The sequence below is a fragment of the Xenopus laevis genome, chromosome 5L, assembly GCF_017654675.1.
Source record: "Xenopus laevis strain J_2021 chromosome 5L, Xenopus_laevis_v10.1, whole genome shotgun sequence".
In the NCBI taxonomy this organism is placed as follows: domain Eukaryota; kingdom Metazoa; phylum Chordata; class Amphibia; order Anura; family Pipidae; genus Xenopus; species Xenopus laevis.
The window spans coordinates 93,819,381-93,840,230 of record NC_054379.1 but is presented as its reverse complement, the minus strand read 5'-3'; the positions used below and the strand labels follow the sequence as shown (position 1 = coordinate 93,840,230).

The 20,850-nt window shown below is 41.0% G+C and overlaps 2 long non-coding RNA genes across 2 annotated transcripts; one reads left to right on the top strand and one right to left on the bottom strand.

Annotated features, from left to right (window-relative positions):
* Positions 1 to 5,816: 5,816 nt before the first annotated feature.
* LOC121393542 lies at positions 5,817 to 6,811 on the top strand. The gene is made up of 2 exons (XR_005961146.1): positions 5,817 to 6,264; positions 6,727 to 6,811. It is a non-coding gene; the product is annotated as an uncharacterized LOC121393542 (long non-coding RNA).
* A 12,244-nt stretch (positions 6,812 to 19,055) lies between these two features.
* LOC121393541 lies at positions 19,056 to 19,999 on the bottom strand. The gene is made up of 2 exons (XR_005961145.1): positions 19,950 to 19,999; positions 19,056 to 19,241 (listed from the first exon to the last, which is right to left on the bottom strand). It is a non-coding gene; the product is annotated as an uncharacterized LOC121393541 (long non-coding RNA).
* Positions 20,000 to 20,850: the final 851 nt, after the last annotated feature.

Below are 20,850 nucleotides of genomic sequence, written 5' to 3'. Positions count from 1 at the left end.
TTATAAACCACCTGTTCCAACCCTCTCTTGCCCGTGATTCGTACAGCTGGCAGAAGCACTCCCTCTTGGCAGCTGCTGGCACAGGTTCATATTTGGGGGCAATATGATGGATTTTTGTCTCCTGTTGGCACAAGTATATATTTGGGGGAAATATTGTGGATTGTTTGGCTGCTGCTGACACAGGTACAGATTGGGGGTAACAATATGATAGATGTTTTGGATTATGCTGGCACAGGTACAGATTGGGGGCTTGAGGGCAATCTGAGGAATTGACTGCGATTGGCACAAGTACAAATGGAGCAATATGATAGGTGCTGGCACAGGGGGCAATATGAATGTGGAAAATGGTAATGCAGGACTGGGTGGGGGCACTGATTGAAGTCCTTGCCTAGGGTGCCAAAATACCTTGGCCCGGCCCTGTTTTGACCTATAACAATGTGTGCAATTACTCTAAAACAATATCTCAAATTAAAAGATGGCGCTAGCACTTCACTGTTTTTTCAATCTAATCCAGTGTTTTCAGCCATTAAAGAACACAAGAACCCTAAAAGAGTAGGTACTACATATCATAAGGTTTTGACGCATGCAAATGGAAATACCTTTGCTGGTTGGCAGTGGGATAAAAATTGAGGGGGTTTGTTTGGACATTACTGGCAGGGTGGGTGGATCAAGCAGGGGACTGTGGGCTGAACACTCCCAGGATGTGTACAAAGTTGAAGGTTTTCTTGCATGGGGACTCAGGGCTGTGAAGATACACCTCTGCTGGCAGGCATAGATTTTTCGTGCATGCCATGATTTTATTCAATACATTGAAATCAAATAATCAGTTGTCAACTGGGTTGTCTAGCTTTAAGTTTTAATAAGAAGTTACTAAGTTGCAAGAAAGGCTCCCCTTCATACAATGCTGTAAACTGCATTGCATTCCATGTACTGTATATAGATCACTGATTGTTCCAGATTACTGTTATATGGGCATGTTACTAAACATGACAATACTTACCTCTCCCGTTGTGTATAGTTCCATAGAATACATATAATCACGCATATTCTATTGGAAAAGCTGATTAATTTGGAAACAAATGAAAAGCTGTAGGGGGTTATTCAATTATTTTACACTATGTACAAAGTCAAAAGAATGCAGGTTTGATACATATGTAATCATTCACAATTATATCCAATGTGTGGTGCCTGTTCTAGTGACAAGAAGCAGTTAGTAAATGGGAGCCAGTCAGTAAGTATGTCATGTTAACAAAGCAACATGCAGTTGAAAGAAAAGATATACTGGTAGGGCCTGGTTTTCTGTGTAAGTAGGTTTTATTATTCACTTTTTTCTCACGTCGTACTAAAAGTAACTATAGTGAAGCAGGAAATTATCCAACCAGAGGAAAAAAATACACCAGCAACTTTATATACAGTTCTTCAGTTCTATCAACGTATTGATTCATATAAACATACACCTCTGTATGCCACAGCAGTAGTTTCTCCTAAAAGAGCAACAAGTATTTTAAGTTCAGTATCCCTTAAAAATTCTGGACGGATTTGCTAATGGCTGCTATATGTATTGAGCTAAAACCTGGTAGGTTGTAGGGTGCTAGAACAGACAGGCCACGCAACAATTCGTACAGGGTGTTAAAACAACTAGACACCATGGGGTCAATAGGTTTGCCATTACTATTGTGAACTGTGCTGCCTGACACTACTAGACTCTGTAGGGTAAAATACCACCTTCTTGTTTCTGTATAATTACGGCAATTAGACATAATTGCAACTTTCACTAAATGAGGTAAATGTGCCATAATATTTTAGCGTAAAATAAGATTAGGAGACTTTGCTTCCAGTGATTTCTGCCTCCCACTTAATCCTCCAAATTGCTGGTTCCAGAAATACTTCCGCTATAGATTATTCACCAGTATCTCCATGACTGCTCGAAAGCCAAAAAGGGACTTCTGTTCAAATCCATATTCTTGTTCAGAGAATTGATATAAATTGTAATATTACTAATTAGAGCTCAATACGCTGGGTATGGGGCAGTGTCAGCGTCACAAATAATACATGAGAAATAACGTCAGCAAACAATTGCACCTAAATAGGTTATAAAATGCTGGGTCAGACCTGATCTACATAATCAGAAATAACTGTATGCCTGTTTAGCTAATCAGTGCCACCCCTAGATCTGAGGTTCCAAGTAGCAGGTTTAAGGCTTTCGTCTTCCTATTCTCGCTGGGCTCTTCCTTTTCTCCTTTATGCCCATTTTCTTGCCCAACCTCATTCTCATGCTTGCTTACAGCTCCATTTACTGATCTGTTCATTAACACTTTTCCATTCATTTGGGACTTTCCAAACACGGAGCACTTGCCATTAACAGAGGTCTTTCCATCTACGAGTGATTTTCCACTTTTAGCTGCTGCTTTAGGAGCATTGTATGTCCGACAGTAGAAGTTAGCAAAAAGAATAATAAAAGTGATGGCATATACAATTAGAGCCCAATGCATCCACTTGGGAAATGGACAATCAATGTACAGCGATCAAGCTGAATGTCCTATTGTCACATGGAACTGAACCTAATGAAAAAAAAAACATACAAAGTTGATGGTAAATGAACATATATAAAAACATTTCTGCAGCACATTTTTTTAGCGAGCTGTAAATGTAATTGCCATGTTACTCACTTAAGCTTGTGTATTATAATAAAAAAGCACTACCTTGTGTAAAAATGAGGCCTCGTGCTTTTATAGGGTCATAGCCTACATCTTTCAACAAAGGTTGCTTTATTCACTATATATATATATATATATATATATATATATATATATATATATATATATATATATATATATATATATATACATATATATATATATATATATATTTATACATATATATATATATATATATATTTATATATATATATATATATATATATTTATACATATATATATATATATATTTATATATATATATATATATATATATATATATATATATATATATATATATATATGGCCTAGCTGTTACTAGACATTTGGGTTCATTTGCCAATGACTAGCAGCAGCACTCAATAAATCTACTAAGACATAGTCATTTTGAAGTCCTTTTCCATTTTTTAAGTTTATGTTGATGGAGTAAAACCAGTACTCTATAATTGATTTCCCATAGAGTTCACTTTTCTCTGTAAAGGTATGGGACCTGTTATCCAGAATGCTCGGGACCTGGGGTTTTCCGGATAATGGATCTTTCTATAATTTAAATCTTCATACCTTAAATCTACTAGAAAATCATGTAAACATTAAATAAACCAAATAGGCTGATTTTCCTTCCAATAAGGATTAATTATATCTTAGTTTGGATCAAGTACAAGGTACTGTTTTATTATTACAGAGAAAAAGGAAATCATTTTTCAAAATTTGGATTATTTGATTATAATTGAGTGTATGGGAGACGACTTTGCCGTAATTCTAGATAATGGGTTTCCGGGTAATGGATCCCATACCTGTAATAATAAAACAGCCTTGTACTTAATAACAAAGCTGCATGATTTCATATTGGTGGCAAAACAATCCCATTGGGTTTATTTAATGTTTAAATGATTTTTGGCAGGTAACAGATACAAGAAAATGTGGACTTGTTGCTCTCATCTACTGTAGTTCTTGAGCTATCAAAGAAAGCTACATGGGACACAGACTTTTTATAAATTAAAGGGGTGGTTCACCTTTAAATTAACGTTTAGTATGTAATAGAATAGCTAATTCTAAGCAACTTTTCAATCAGCCTTCATTATTTTTTTTTTAAATTTATTTGCCTTATTCTTCTGACTCTTTCCAGCACTCAAATAGGGGTCACTAACTCGATCTAAAAACAAATGCTCAGTAAGTCTACAAATGTATTGTTATTGCTACTTTTTATTACTCCTCTTTCTTTTGATGTATGGTTACTATGGTAATCTGGACCCTAGCAACCAGATTGCGGAAAATGCAAATTGGAGAGCTTCTGAATAAAAAGCTAAATAACTCAAAAACCACAAATATTAAAAAATTAAAACTAATGGCAAATTTTCTCAGAATGGCAGATTTATAAAGGGTTCGAATTTAGAGTTTTTTAAACTCCCATGAACTCGAAATTTGACCAGAATTTGACCAACTGCAATTTATTAATAAATTCAAATTTTTCAAACTCAGATGAATGAGATAGACCTGGAAACTCGAATCGAATTTGAATAGATTTTCAGGAAGGCTACAAACAACTCCAAATTGATCCCAGGACATCCCCCATAGGCTAAAACAGCAGTTCGTCAGGTTTAAGGTGGTGAATAGTCGAATTCAAATTCTTAAAGTGCCAGCATAATTTCAGAAATTTTTTTGAAAACTCGAATTGAATTTGAATCATTCCCTAGTCGAATTTCACAAAAAAACCTCGAAAATTCGAATTTCAAATTTTTTTTTCGACCATTGATACATCTGCCACTAAAAGTTAACTCAAAGTTAACTTTAAAGCAGTTAATAATAAATATATTGATATTATTTAAGAAATCATGCCCGTGTAATTATGAGGACCCAATTTCCTTCAAGGAGAAGTAAAGTAAATCACTGTAGGGGTGCCAATCTGTTAGGTACCCCCTAGGGACTATAATCTTTAATCTGCATCCCTGAGAACTCCACCATCCAGAGGTAGTGTCATCTGAGTACCATCTTAATTGCTGTTCCCAGGCACTCCCTGCATCTAATGAAGCTGAATGCATTCACAGAACAGAAATTGGCAGAGACATTCATTACTGAGCATGTGCTTGCGTAGGGCACTACAGGGAATGCTGGGAAAGTGGAAAGAGAAGGTGACTCTCTGCTTAGAAGAATGTATCCTGGGCAAGTGCATTCATTGAAGAAGCTGGACCAGGGAAGCAAATCAACTGTTACTACAGGTATGGGATCCGTTATCCGGAAACCCGATTTTCTGTATTACGGAAAGGCCATCTCCCATAGACTCCACGTATATCCAAATAATCCAAATTTTAAAAAATAATTTCCTTTTTTCTCTGTAATAATAAAACAGTAGCTTATACTTGATTCCAAATAAGATGAAAATAATCCTTACTGGAAGCAAAACCAGCCTATTGGGTTTATGTAATGTTTATATGATTTTCTAGTGGACTTAAGGTATGAAGATCTAAATAATGGAAAGATCCTTTATGCGAAAATGCCAGGTCCCGAGCATTTTGGATAACAGGTCCGATACCTGTACTTACATTAGTAACATTAATTGGTAAATCAACCCTCCTGTTTTAAATAAAAAAAAAGTTCATGTCATTTATCCAACTCACCCCTGCAATTCACTGGTGATGCTGGCACTCCGTTGACCTGGCTAGATTCCTTAGCAACAGCAAAATATTCAAGTATCTGCACACACTCAATTTTTGCAGTTGGGAGCTTACCCCTTTTATTGTATCACCAATAGTATCTTCCAGTTCCTACAACTGACACTGAAACAGCTGCTCCGGTGTATATATCACATTTCATAAAACTTCCTTTCTGCTAATATTTTTCTCCCATCCTTATTTATAAACAGAACAACCTCAGACCTAAATAATTGGGAAATAAATGTCACCAAGTTATAAATTTAGCATGATTTGTTTGATAATACAGGTATGGGATCCATTATCCAGAAACATATTATCCAGAAAGGAAATCCCTGGAGCTATAAGCGCAGGGGCCGCATGACAAGGGATCCGAATGACCAGCAAGCAAATTACACTGGTTTATATCTAAAGACTGGCAATTTCTCTTGCCTAAATTGGGGGACACAGGCACCATGGGGATGAAGATCCTGCAGCTGGAGATTGGACACTAAACAGTTAAACCTTTGACTCCTCCTCCTGCTCTGGGCTTCATCCCCTGCCTCCTCCTACTAACTCCAGTTTCGTTTAGTGTCCTCAGAAGGAGAAGACATAACTTTTGGTGGCTGGAGCAACTGATCACAACTACTTGTTAAGATCACGCCACACTAAGGGGCCATTGATACTTTTCAGGTGCCTCTCCAGCTCTACTTTTTTTTTTCCTATGCCCTACAGCCTTCCCGCTCTACGGAGGTCTGCAGGCTTGCTCCTCTCTCCCTGCGCTGCTTCCCGCTCTTCGGAGGCCTGCAGCAGCGCTATACACCCTACTGGATGTATTTTCTAATACAGATACAGATATATGTGGTTCCTTCATATATATTTTTATTTGTGTTTGTACAGGGAGAATTTACAAACGGGCTTGGATTAGCTGGCATCGGATGGTGAGTACTATCACCTTTACCCCCTTCCAACCTTGCTTCCCTGCTATGTTCCTTCAACTACCCTCTCTGCATACGCACCGGATTAGGCCTCCCCCCCCTACCGCCGCCTTATGCGCACCTAAATAACCGCGATCTCCCTTCGCGCCCAAACCTGCGTCTCACGCTGACACGCACTTCCGCATCCGCCCTTCCTCTCTCCGCAGCAGGGATTCCCGCGCTACCTAGGGGAAGCAGACGGCTCCGGTCCCTTGTCTCATCCACCTCGCGCTCCTGCTGCACACAGACGGCTCTCACTAGCTTACTGCTCTCAGGGGGAGTATCTTCCCTATCGGAACGCACTCACCTCCACTACACATAGCGGTCAGGCAAGTAATGCGTTCGCTCAATCTCTGCCTGTTCTTTTTAGTGCATGGGCCAGGACATAGGTTTCCTTACCTCCTTGTGCCTATCTTGTCTCTACAGGTTCTCATACCACAGAGACAACAGCTGCCATCTACCCTGCTTCGGCGGGGGTCCCCTGCCTCCTTCTTTTAAATTAATAATAAAAATAAAAAAAAAAAAAAAAAAAAAAAAAGTTTTTATTCTCACGACAGTAAGGAGCATTATGGCAGACAAAACGGAAGAGCCCAGGACATCCAAGTCCTCAGCTCATACCCGTTCACATACCCAGGTTTCTTTTCTGGCTTGCACAAATTGTAAGACAAAATTCAGTTCGGCCTCGACTGATTCTGTGTGTGTGGCCTGTAGACCATCAGATACCTCGCCACCCCCTCTGGCTAGCACTTCTGATTCTGAATTGGTTAAGGCCTTATCCCTCTCACTTGCAGGCATCCAACATCTAGCCCGCATCCCTGAGACTTTAGACAAGGTACTTGAACGGTTATCTCAACCTTCCAAGTTAGACGATCGCCCCACGGGCACCAAACGCCTTGCACCTCCACCCCCTGACTCCCCAGAGGAACAATTTACCCCCTCTGACGAGGAAGGTCTAGCCCTTTCCGAAGAGGACTCTGACCTGGAACACATTGATCCAGATCTAGACACTCCTAGAACCCAAAAGGAAGTTGAAGGTCTCATACAGGCGGTCCTCAGTACTCTTAATATCGAAGATACCGTGACTGAAGTGGAACCTGCTAAAAATATCTTCAAGAGACACAAGAAGTGCTCCTATGTGTTCCCAGCATACGATCAGCTTGACGAACTCATCAAAGCCCAATGGAAACACCCGGACCATAGAGTGCAGGTTTCAAGGCGATTCTCACAGACTTATCCCTTTCCACAAGAGTGCACCGAACTCTGGGCCTCACCCCCGGCAGTAGACCCACCTGTCTCCAGACTATCCAGAAATACCACTATCCCAGTGGCGGACGCTGCTGCTTTCAAAGACCCTATAGACAAACGACTTGAGGGGTTTTGCAAATCAGCCTTCACTGCATCGGGTTCAGCCTTTCGACCTATCTTCGCTATCGCTTGGGTAGCTAAGGCCATGGAGGTATGGGTGGAACAAGCAGCTCAGCTTATTGGATCGGAGGAGCCTACTACAGACAACCTCCTTTCCCAAATCGCGGACGCAACCTCTTATATTGGCGATGCAGCAATGGATGCAGCGAAGATGGTGGCTCGGGCTTCAGCACAATCTGTGGCCGCCCGGAGGTTCCTGTGGCTAAAAACTTGGTCCGCCGACCTTATGTCAAAAAGATCCTTAGTTAGCCTACCTTTTCAGGGCAAACTACTTTTTGGAGCCGAACTTGACAAAATAATCTCCCAGGCAACGGGTGGCAAAAGCACCCTTCTTCCACAGACGAGATCCAAGAGACCACCTTTCAAACGACGCCCATTTTTTCGTCCCTTTCGGCAGACCCAACGGTCAAAGCCGCAAGCGGATAAAACCAGCTCCAGCTTTCGTTCCCGCTACCAAAACAAGCAGAGATCTTCTTGGTCATCCTCTAAAGCCCCAACAAAGCCTACTCCTGACAAGTCCAATTCTGCATGAAGGGGTGCCCACCCCCGAGGGGATTCCTTTAGGAGGCCGCCTCAAATCCTTTCGGGAGGTGTGGAACAGAAAAATACGGGACCAATGGGTACTTCGGGTCGTCTCACAAGGACTATTGATAGACTTTACCCAACTCCCCCCCCACCGATTCTTCATCTCACGTCTCACCTCTCGCACTCACAGCAGAACTCTGTTCCTCTCGGTCCTCCAGGACCTAGCCAAGGCCGGCACGATTCAACCAGTGCCACCTGCGGACAGAGGAAGAGGATACTATTCCAACCTTTTTATGGTACCCAAAAAGGACGGGTCTCTCAGGCCGGTCCTAGACCTCAAGGACCTCAATCCCTTCGTAAAAAAGCTCCACTTCAAGATGGAATCAATTCAATCCGTTTTGGCGTCCATGGAAGAAGGCGAGTTTATGTCTGTCATCGACATCAAAGACGCCTACCTCCACATACCAATTCACCCAGCCCACCACCGGTTCCTCAGATTCTTTGTCAACGGTCAACATTGGCAGTTTGTGGCACTCCCATTCGGACTATCGTCTGCCCCTCGCACATTCACCAAGGTGATGGCGGCAGCATTGGAGGAGTTACGTCTCCAGGGAATTCCCGTCATCCCTTATTTGGACGATCTTCTCGTCAAAGGTCCATCCGAAGCCGTTGCACAGCAGCATACAACCTTGGTGCTGCAGGCATTGACCGACTTGGGGTGGTTGATCAACTTCAAGAAGTCCAATCTATCTCCTCTGCAAAAGACGGAATACCTGGGACTCATACTAGACTCCAGGAACGGGAAAGCCCTTCTCCCGCGAGACAAGTCAACCACCCTACAACACAGGGTGAGAACCCTCCTTCACGCACCTACCGTGACCCTTCGGACGGCTATGCAAACCCTGGGAACGATGGTGGCATCCTTTCCTGCGATTCCCTATGCTCAGTTTCATACCAGAACTCTCCAACACGCCATCCTGCGTCAACAACGCAAGGATCGGCACGATCTCGATCGCCCGATTGTCCTCCAACACCAGGTGAAGCTGTCCCTCGGCTGGTGGCTGCAGCCTCTCCGCACCGCCACAGGCAGACCCTTCCCTCCCCACCACTGGCTAGTCCTCACAACAGACGCCAGCCTCAGGGGGTGGGGAGGCGTCCTAGAACAAACCACAATCCAAGGACTTTGGGACCAGGAGGAGAGACAGCTACCCATCAATCTCCTGGAACTGAGAGCGATTCGTTACTCTCTAGAACATCTGACGTCCCTGCTCCACGGCCGAGCGGTTCGGGTCCAGTCCGACAACATTACGGCAGTGGCGTACATCAACCACCAGGGCGGCACCAGAAGCCTGGCGGCCCTTCGGGAAGCAAACAGCATCCTCCAGTGGGCAGAGAACAACGTACCGGCCATCTCGGCGGTCCACATACCTGGGATAGACAACTGGATGGCGGACTACCTGAGCAGGGAAACCCTAGATCAGGGGGAGTGGAGCCTTCACCAGGACGTTTTTCAACTTCTCGTGGCCAAATGGGGCCTACCTGCAATCGATCTGATGGCGTCCCGGAACAACAGAAAGGTTCAAAGATTCGTGGCACGAAGTCTAGATCCACTCGCACACGCAGTGGACGCTCTGGTGATCCCGTGGCCGTTCCCCTTGGCCTACATCTTTCCTCCACTGGCGCTTCTGCCAAAGGTCGTCAAGAAGGTCAAACGGGAAGGAGTTCCAACCATCCTGGTAGCACCATACTGGCCCAGGAGGGCTTGGTTTGCGGACATAGTAGCGTTGGCCGCAGACGCTCCCTTCCACCTTCCACAGCGGGAGGACCTCCTCACTCAGGGGCCCATTCCTCACCCGAATTCTCATCAGTTGGCTTTAACGGCGTGGCTCTTGAAGCCCTAGTCCTCCGAAGAGCGGGCGCTCCTTCGACGGCCTTGCCCACCATGCTCAGGGCACGGAAACCTGTTTCTGCCAAGATATACCACAGGGTGTGGAAGACATTCATCGCTTGGTGCGAACATTTGGGCAAGGACCCTCAGAGGGCAAAGGAGAGGGAGGTCCTCTCCTTCTTACAGGATGGCCTTTCTAAGGGTCTGGCAGTTAGCTCATTGAAGGTTCAAGTCTCGGCGTTGTCTGTTCTACTCCAACAAAAGCTGGCCATGAGGAGTAACATCAAGACGTTCATTCAGGGAGCGACTCGTCTGCATCCTCCGTATCGTTATCCGGTACCACCATGGGACCTTAACCTCGTCCTTTCCATCCTACAGGAGGATCCTTACGAACCTATTGACAACCTTCCTTTGTCCACACTTACTGAAAAGGTGGTCTTCCTATTGGCCATCACTTCCGCCAGGAGGGTTTCGGAACTTGCTGCTTTGTCGTGCAGGTCACCATTCACCATCATACACGCGGACAATGTGGTTCTCAGACCTACTCCGGACTTTCTCCCTAAGGTCGTTTCTGAATTTCACCTTAACCAGGACATTGTGGTCCCTTCCTTGTGTCCAACTCCCAAGAATCCGGCAGAGTGCAAGCTACACAACCTCGATGTGGTTCGAGCTATCACGTCTTACTTAGCAGCTACTCAGACAGTCCCGGAAGACGGATGCACTGTTTATTTATTCCGCATGGACCCAGATGTGGCTCTAAGGCAGCCAAGACGACATTGGCTAAGTGGATTCCTGCCTACCATCAGGTTGATCTCTGTATGGACTGACTGAGGCTACCCTCTCTAACCCTATTATAAAATTGTAAGAGCTGATGTAAGTAATTTTTAAATGGTGGGTAAGTATTTTAAAAAATATTTCAAAGAGCGGGGGATCCTTTTGGTTAATATTAGTTTTGGCTAAATGAGTATAACTAAAGGCTCTTATAAAACAGATAGTATTAAAATCACTAGACATTAAAGGTTGAATAGTAGAAATGTTTAGTGCTTGAGTTATAGTATACTTAAAAATAAGCTAGATAAGATAGGGCATGGAAATAAAATTAGTAAGATAAACAAAAAGGAAAAATGCAAATAATAAATTCAAAATCGTGAACAGATAGATTTGAGACCAAACAATCATTAAAATAATCAAGAATATATAAGTACAGGGGACAGCTAAAAGAAGAAGATAAAATAAGTAGCATACAATGCGGTTGGAAATACATTTAAAATTAATATCAAAATATTAAAAGTAGCAAATTAATAAAGTGAAGCTAGTAGGAAATAGATCAATTAAAAAAACGATCACAAACAGCAAATAAACTGATAAGTCATACGAAAATAAAAATAAAAATTAAAATATTGGAATATGACATAATAATTTAAGGATTGTATGGTAATAACAGTATACGATAGGAGGGAAACACCCCAAGTTATTAGAAAATTAAAATACTAAAGAAAAGAGGAGCAAAAATTGTAGAAGATTAATAAGAAAAGGATAGCATGTATAAAAAATAAAAAAAAGGGATGAAGTTTAATATAGAATATAATAATATTTCATTTAGGGGACAAGGTGAGAATAAACTTCGTCAAATAACTAAGGAAATACGTAGTAGGAGTTGAAAGTAAGATATGATTCTAGAACCATACTTTTTAAATGTGAAAATGTCAATAATGATTAGAAGAAAGAAAACAATAAATAAATAATTAAAGGATTTTAAGAAAGAAGCCATAAGAACAGGGCCAGTAATAAAAGTTAGAAGAAGCCATAAGATGAAGATATGATCAAATAAAACATAAACAATATAGAGTTTACAGTAGGATTAATTGTAATATAAAATTAGTGAATACAAGGACATAATTAGATGGAGGCAGAAGTCGGTTCCAGAATAAATAGAAAGGATTTTGTTTCCAGGAAAATACATAGGAGGAATTTTTTTCCCTGGACAGGAAACAAACTAGTGGATTTGTTGCCGTTGGGTTTTTTTGCCTTCCCCTGGACCATAATGTCACATAGAAGTCAGGTTAGCACAGCAGATAGTATAATCACGAAATAATAAGATGGTGTTAGAGTGAGTTAGGGACCTGCTCAGTGAGGCCTTACCTTGACGTCGGGTGGCAGGCTTGATATCTTTTAGCCAAATCTAGTCTTAAGGGGTTATGGACTTTCCAAACCATATTTTCACTTTTTTAAATGTTCAGATAGACAGCAGATATAATGATATAAATTTTCCATTGCTTCCTATTTTCATTTTTACGTGTTTTTCTAAAATGTTACAGTTTAGAAGGCAGCCATACTGTGTCATTTACATCTTCTAGTTATACTGTGCCCCCATCTTAAAAACTGAACAGTGCTCCAGAAAAAAATGTGTAGAAAAAATGAAATAAAACCCTTTACCTAATAGATGTGGTCATTATATGTGAAGCTGCAACCAGATTCGTTTTCCTGTCAGTGGTCCTTGGCTGTTAATGAAGGGCGGATGTCTAGCTCTTCCACACAAAGTGTCTAGACAGCAGAATTTGTAGCATGGCAGCCCCAAACTCCACCCCAAGCCTTAACCTGCGTCTCCTGCTGCTAATATTACTTTAAGCTGTTCAAAATAAGCTGACAGCTATGATCTTGTCAATATAGCTCCAAGATCCCAAACGTAATTTCATGTATGTTACATAATATAACATTTCATTGTTCCCCATAATATTTCTCTTTTTTTGCACACTTTGCCATTAAGGAATCCCAATGATAAATGCAGTAAGTAAACGACCAAGGTCTTATATTATTTCAGTTCGGGAAAAACAAAGAAACGACGATGTTTTCACAAACAGCAGGAGGGCCGCCTTCAATATAATTCATTTCATAAAGGCAAATAAAATATTCACTGTGTAATGAGGGGTCCTGCCTCATGCTTTTATGCAAGCAAGTGTTGAAAATGCTCTGGTTTTGCCATTATCCTCTGACATGTGTAGTTAGAATTGTCCCTCCAGCTATCAGCCAATCACTCCCTGAATCATTGAAGCAACTGGGGGCACCATTGTGTGACCCCTCCAAACTAGAGGAACATACCTTTAGTATTCCTCTCTTGTTGGTGTTGGTTCAGGTTCTTGGCAGTGCTCCAGCGATTCAGGTTGCAGGACTCTGAACTGCTGCCATTAAAATTGATACTTTTCAGCAGTAACTTATTGTCATCAATTAATAAACCACCTGGATCTTGAAAAAAAAGTCACTGTTTGAAAGGCTGCTGCTCACATAAATTGAGGATAGCCTAGGGTGACATAGTGTATTAGATGACGTGACGAGAATGTAAAAGTTACCCTGCTCTGCTGAAAGAAAGAAAGTATTGCGGCCAGAAACTAAAGAGCCTGTGGCTGTGAGGGAAAAGGCCAAGGAGTGTGGAATATGTACTAGCAGGCAAATGCTATTCCTCCTGTTTGCAGAGGTGGAGGAACAAGCCTGTTCAGGTGGGACAACTTCATGGAGTGTCGGGAAACCAAGGAGCGGCAAACGCCACAAACGTTCATGGTTGTATGGAAATAATATTCCACATTTACCTGACGATGAATTAAACATTAGATGAAATGGAAACATCTTATTGTTGGCTTTGGCAAAAGTGGAAGTGAGCGGCACAAGCTTTCAAAGGTCCCTACGCTAAACCAGCGGTTGAGAGGAGAAAGGACTAATATTTTTCGGGAAAAGCAACCAGCATATTGGTGTCCAACCCATTTGAAACATTACTTTAAACGTTTTGTGTAATCAAGTAGTGATGGGCGAATCTGTCCGTTCTTCCACCGGAAAAATTTGTTGCAAACTCATTGAAGTTCAATAGGTGTCAAAGTAATTACGTTATATACCTCGCGTATAAGCCGAGTTTTTTCAGCACCCAAAATGTGCTGAAAAACTCGACCCGCTTGTATACCGGGTCATACGCACATACTGTAGCCAATCCCTTTCCACCGGATACTGTAGCCAATCGCCTCACGGATACGGAGGGCTCCTTCTGCGGGCCCCAACAACCGCCCTCTCCATAGCGCATCAGGGACTCTGTGACCTGACTGTCACGGGATCGCCGGCCCGGAGCAGGTCAGGAGCTCCGAGCTGCGCCGCTACCCACGTCGGCCGGCCACTATGGGCGCCGCCATTTTTGCGGGCAAAGCAGACGCCGAGGCAGGAGGACGCGCCCCCGGAGCTCCTGGACCTGCTCCGGGCAGGCTGATCGTGGAACAGTCAGTCACAGGGAGTCCCTGACCAATATTCAAGTGGACAACCGACGGGGTTAGCAGGACCGGGCCCTTTTGTATATAAAGTGTTACGGAACTCACCCCCAACCAGACACGAAACAGACTCGAGTGGGTTAAATTATCCCAGCACCCACTGCTAGCCCCGGTATTCGATAAATGATTATCTTCTGCCCTAGCAGAGAACACAAGCATGGCACAAGCCACCAACTGGCCTAAAACACGGCTTATTTATAATAATGGAGATTATTGGACCCCCTTTCCCCCATCCAGGCCATATTCTCTAGACAAAGAGTTGTGACCAAAATAAGCAGAGGGAATTCAAAAGCTCTTAGCTGCGGACTGGTAAACATTTAGCCTGTGTCCTTGCACACTGTTGGGCGCCGCCCAGAAGGAGCCTCATGATGTAGTTGCTGCAATCTCTCCATCTCTCTGCCCCTGGTTTGAGTTATAAGTTTATTTTTACTGTGGACTGGTGTTGCCGTTAACAATTGTTTTTTTTTTTAAACTGTGGGGCAGGCCTACCTTTCATTGTTATTCAGTGGGTGCATGGTACACGATTGATTTTCAATATCAGCCCCAGGCTTATACACGAGCGTGTTCAATTAAATTTTTCCAGTTTGGCTTAGGTAAAATTAGGTACCTCGGCTTTATACACGGGTCCGGCTTATTACACGAGAGTAATATACGGTATGACGGGGCGACAATTTAACAGTGATCAACAATTGTTGACATGCGACGATTGTATTTTGCTGTGTATTTTTCGCCTGCAAATTTTGGCTGGTTTTTGCGAAAACATTTGCAGACGGCGAAGCCGTGAATCTATGGCCGAATGAATTTATTCGGCCATCACTAGTGTCAAGGAAAACATCTTAATACCAGGAGCTGAATCTAGACGTGGGTCATTTGTAAAATGTATAGATGGTACCTACCTATTTAAGGAATATCTTTAACTGAATTACTATAATAAAAAAAAGAAACCGTATGGGATCAAGCAAAAGCAATAAATTGCAAAAAATGTGAGTTCAGAAAGGTGCATGTTTTTTGGCATTTGATTTGCCCATAAATCTGCCTCAAGTGTCTTTAAGAGGTGTTGCTGTTTCTGCCCCTGCCTTACATCAGTTGTCAAGATAAGGAATGTTAATAAAGATATTGAATTTTAAATATTATAGCTACCATGGAAGAGGAATGCCAGAACTGTTCTGAAACTTTTAAGATCTTAGAAACCTCTCTTACCACTTGTGGCTAATTTTTGAATGCCATTGTGAACAAGCTTTGCTTTTTGTAAACCAGTATATACAATAGCATTCATATATTTGCCAACAAAAGCAAGAAGCACTTTAGAACCCATATCTAGGACTGTAATTGATGGCTGTAACTGATCTTAACTGCTACGTGTGATACTAAGAACATGGTCCTTTGTGGGCATTTCAAGACATCTAACAGCCAAAATCCTAACACATAGAAGCATTCCCCTTCAGTGAGTCTGTGACAATTGTAGATTGTACAGTTATGGGATCCAGAAACCTGTTATCAAAAAGCTCCATGGAATTGGATGTCTCCCATGGACTCCATTTTATCAAAATGTTTAAATAATTATTTACCTTTTTTCTGTAATAATAAAATAATGTCTTGTACTTGATCCAAACTAAGATATAAGTAATCCTTATTGCAAGCAAAACCAGCCTATTGGGTTTATTTAATGTTTACATGATTTTCTAGTAGACCTCAGGTATGAAGATCCAAATTACGGAAAGATCCATTATGCTGGAAGACCCCAGGCCCTGAGCATTCTGGGATAACAGGTCCCATACCTGTATATGATTATTCCCACAATGTATTTTACTTAAGACATCTTCAATTCACAAAATATGTATTTACCAAATGTCTATACAGTCACTGATGGCCCATTGGGGTTGAGGAATATTGACTTATAGGACAGGGGTTGCCCACTCACCTGTTTTGCTTCCCTCCTCTACACGAAAGTTACCATTTTGGGCATTTACGTAACAATTTAGCACAGTTACGCACTATTCTCAGTCACCTTGAACCCTTGATTAATAAAAAATCAGCCCATTAAGTGTCCTTTGCTACACCTGTGCCAATGCATGGTTTGCTTGGCTCTAAGCTTCTTTAGCGACTGTGTGTGTTGAGAAATTTGTGCAAGTCAAACTCCCGCACTGCTTGGACCATCATTGAATGTACAGAGATACTCGTTTAAAATTGTATAACAAGTAGGATCTAATTTTTTTTCTTAATCTTGGATATATGGCCAAAAGGGCTTTAGTTTTGAGATAAAATATACCATGGGATGGAAGAGCTGTCGGATTCTTATGAAACAGTCCCATAAGGACCATAATATATCAGTCATCAGTGTCTTATTGTCCAATTAAATCGTGTGTATTACCGGCTTTAATAAAGATGACTGTTCCTTTATACAATAAATTATTTTGATATTGTGTGGTAATTTAGAGCAATTCTGGAATGCGTGTGCATATATTTACCAGCAACATATTTCACTGGGAGAACATAGTCATTACTTAATGGTGCCATGCTGAGACTGATGGTACCAACAAGGTTACAGTCCAGCCTGTGGACCTGCTTGGAATATATGTAATATCCTATGAAGTTTATCTGGTAACTTGCTACTGATCATAGCAGAGTCTTACATGGTGACTTTGTACCAAATGTGGAGGTGCCCAAAAGACTACAATTCTCTAATAGAATCCCAGTCCAATCAGTCAAATGTTTTCTGATCCAATTTCTCTGCCACAAAGACAAGACAGAATGAGACACAAATGTATGCATAGCATGGCCAAAATTACTTTAAAAAATGTGCAAATTACTGTTTAACTTTTCAGTTATTGCAGGTACAAATACAGAAGTTCAGTTTTGATAAATATCTTCATTTAATATTCTGAGACATTTATGAAAGATATATATCTAACATATTCCCCCAAAAAAAGAGCTTTATAACCGGGTTCTGATACATAACTTTTAATAGGCAACGTGCAAGAACAATTCTGACTCTTCCAGCTAAAATCACTGTGACATTTTACTCTACGCAGCAATTACAGAAAGTAACAATATTGCAAATTAAAGTTACTGATTGGTAACTCAAATAAAAGAACAAAGTCAATTTCCCTTTAAAACTTTAACACAGTTATGTATAACTGTACTTTAATAGGATAAGGGGGGTATCAACTTTTATGTAAGACTTTATTAAGAAGAAATCTTTCTATAAGTGTTTTATACTACAATACAATGCAGTTGACATATTCAGAAATATTTTTGAATCACCTAAGCTGAGTGTAAGTTTATATTAGTATAACACTGAATTTATTCTTACAATAGATAGCAACAAGCAGAACACCACTACTATTCACATAAATAAGAACAGACGGTTTCCAAAAGCTAGCAGCAGGTGCCAGTCTACCCCAAGTCAAATGGGAAATAGTCTGGAAAGGCTATTAGATATTTTATCACTGTCACAAGTAGCAGCAATCAAACAGTGGATATTCCACAGCACCAGCGGGCATACCTACTCTGTTTACTTGAAATACCAGGGCCTATTTTGGCTCCCAGTCCAGACCTGTATACATTTGGGTCTGAGAGTTTGATGCAAACTGCATGCTTCTGTAGGAGAGAAGAAACTGCCAAAATGAGTCTTACATCCAAAAGGTCCACCACTCAGTTAAGCTAACATATCAGGACAAGCAGTCTATCTATATCTAAAAGAAAAGGGAAATGCACATATTTTAGACTGAAGAGACACAAGGTTTGAAAGTGAAGTGAAAGAGGCCATTTATGTCACAAACCGGGACAACCATTTCTTATCAGACCCTTGTTAGCAACATACAATGCTGCTTTAACACCCTTACCCCGGCTGTTTCACATTTCACACATTCATTCAAATAATTTGAAAAACTCCTGATTCAATGAGATTCATTGCCCAATTGTGACTGGATCACACTTTCCCAACTCTCCGTTTTAGTTTATACCTTCCTGAATAATTTCACTGGAACCACTGAGATTGGATGGTGGTGACTCTTATTAACCATAAGGATTTAAAAAGCCACTCGGTTGAACAGAGGTGAAATGCTTTCAAGATTACTCAGAAAATCCAGTTGCTTTAGACTCATCACTCCCTCTACTAGATAATGTATCCAGTTACATCATTACAATGAAACAATAAGACAGGTATAATTGTTAACGTTACATGGAATAATGTGTGAATCAGCTGGATAATCTTAGCATATAAAGTTGCAATGCAAACTTCTATTTAGAGCTTTCAAAGATATGGTCACCAATCGCCTGCATCCTACGGCTGGACACAGGAGCCATGTGCATTACTAGTGTTACCTAGCAAGCAAATACAATGGTGTCAGATTGGAGCTTCATTTGGGAATGAGGTCAATGTGAAATGAGAGGTACCTAAAGCTGCTGCAGCTGATTTGCATCTCAGGGACAAAAAGGATGACTGAAAGAAAATAGTTTGTGGATTTAGTATTTTCCCTGAATTTACCCGTTTTGATGTGGAACCCTGGGAAATGTAAAATCAAGGTTCAACTGTATTTGCAAATGGAATAGCTACTGAAAACAGCTTATATGACAGCTTAATTGTAGGAACATTTACAAATAACTTCAAAACCATTCAAAATGTTTAATCAGTTGCTTAGAAAAACCTCTTCTTTAGTAAGAGTGATATTCATACTCTGAAATCAAAAGTTTTCTCGCCAGCATCCCTTGCGGGGTATTAGGTCTCTTTCGCTATCCTTCTTTATCTTTAATTGCCGGTATCTTTCAGCCATATCAAACAGCTCCCCTGGAACTTCCTATGATTAAAATGTAGAGACATTAGAGTGCGTGTTTGTATATATGTCTGTATATATATTTAAAATTCATTGTCTGTGAGTAAACTTAATGACATAATATGAAGCTTTAGAAGAGTAACTTAATTCTGTATATATACCATCCAACACAACAATCTTCCCATTATGTTGCAATATGCCTGCACTTAACTGGCAGTCATGTACTTAAGTATTTATGTTAATACTTCCGAATTAATCAGTGTCAGTAAACATAGGAAAAATATTCAAAAGTGGACAGGATAAGATAACGGAAATACAGACAAATGTAACTAATATCTGTAGTGAGAACAGTTTTTAAAGGGTACCACATTGTACACAGAATTACAAACAATATATAGTACTCTGCTGATTTCATAGCATCAGAATAGATTAGATAGATTAGATGAGATAGAATAGATGATTGAATTACTGCTAATGCCAAGCTGGTCTGATCAGCCTCTATGAGGAGGCAAGTGTTAAGGGACATATTTAGATTTTGCTAAAACATTCAATACCTTTTTCACTCTAACATCGACAAAACTGCTAAGGTGTAACAGTAAATGAGCCCTGGAAGCTTTTTATTCATGTTGACCTCAATGTGCTCCTTGCCCCTCAATAATCATAAACACACATAGCTAGAAACAACATTTTCAAAGCAAATCTTTGCCAAACGTATTATACTGAAAATCCTACTTGATTAGCACGCTCCAAGATACCGATTAATTCACCTCCAACCTTCCAATCATTCCTCCAACACTCACAGCTTATTTATCCTTTTTGTTTTTAGATAAGAGATCCACCGTATGACGGTATATTTATATATGGAATCCATATCTGGGGAGTGTTATGGAACAAAACTGATTCAGAAGTTGTGGATTCCCCCCCAAAACAAGCAGTGAATACTTTGCCAGTCGTTTATCTGCAATGTCTTCCCATTTCAGAGAAACCTGGAATTGGAGATACTTTAAGAGGATTAGAAACATACAATTGCCCTTTTTTATAATATCTTAAAAGGCAATACTTAAAATGCTTTAAAGGAGAAGAAAAGGTAGATTTAATTGGGGGTGCCAAAAGTTAAGCACCCCCAAGTGATTATATATATATACTTACTTCCAATTTGGGGGCAAATTCACTAAAGGACGGAGCGCCTAACGCTAGCGTTAATTCGCTGATTCACTAACGGACGCTGGCGTAAATTCGCTAGTGTTACTTCGCACCCTTACGCCTGGCGAATTTGCGTAACAGACGTAACTACGCAAATTCACTGACGCGCGCATTTTTCGGAACGCTACCTTTTACGCCAGGCTTCCTTTGCCACCTCAGACCAGGCAAAGTGCAATAGAGCAGATAGGGATTGCTTCAAAAAAAGTTTAAAAATTTTCTAAGTCCCAAAAAACACTGGCGTTTTTTCTTTTTTTATGGGTGATAGGCTGAAAAAGATCGAAAAAAGTTTTTTGGGGCTACCCTCCTTCCCCCATACATTTCCTAACTCATGGCACCTTAACTATACAGTGGGTACATGTGTAGGGCAAAATAAAAGTTTTATTTGCTGTTTTGAAGGTTTCCCAGGTTTGTGTAGTGCTGCTACATATAC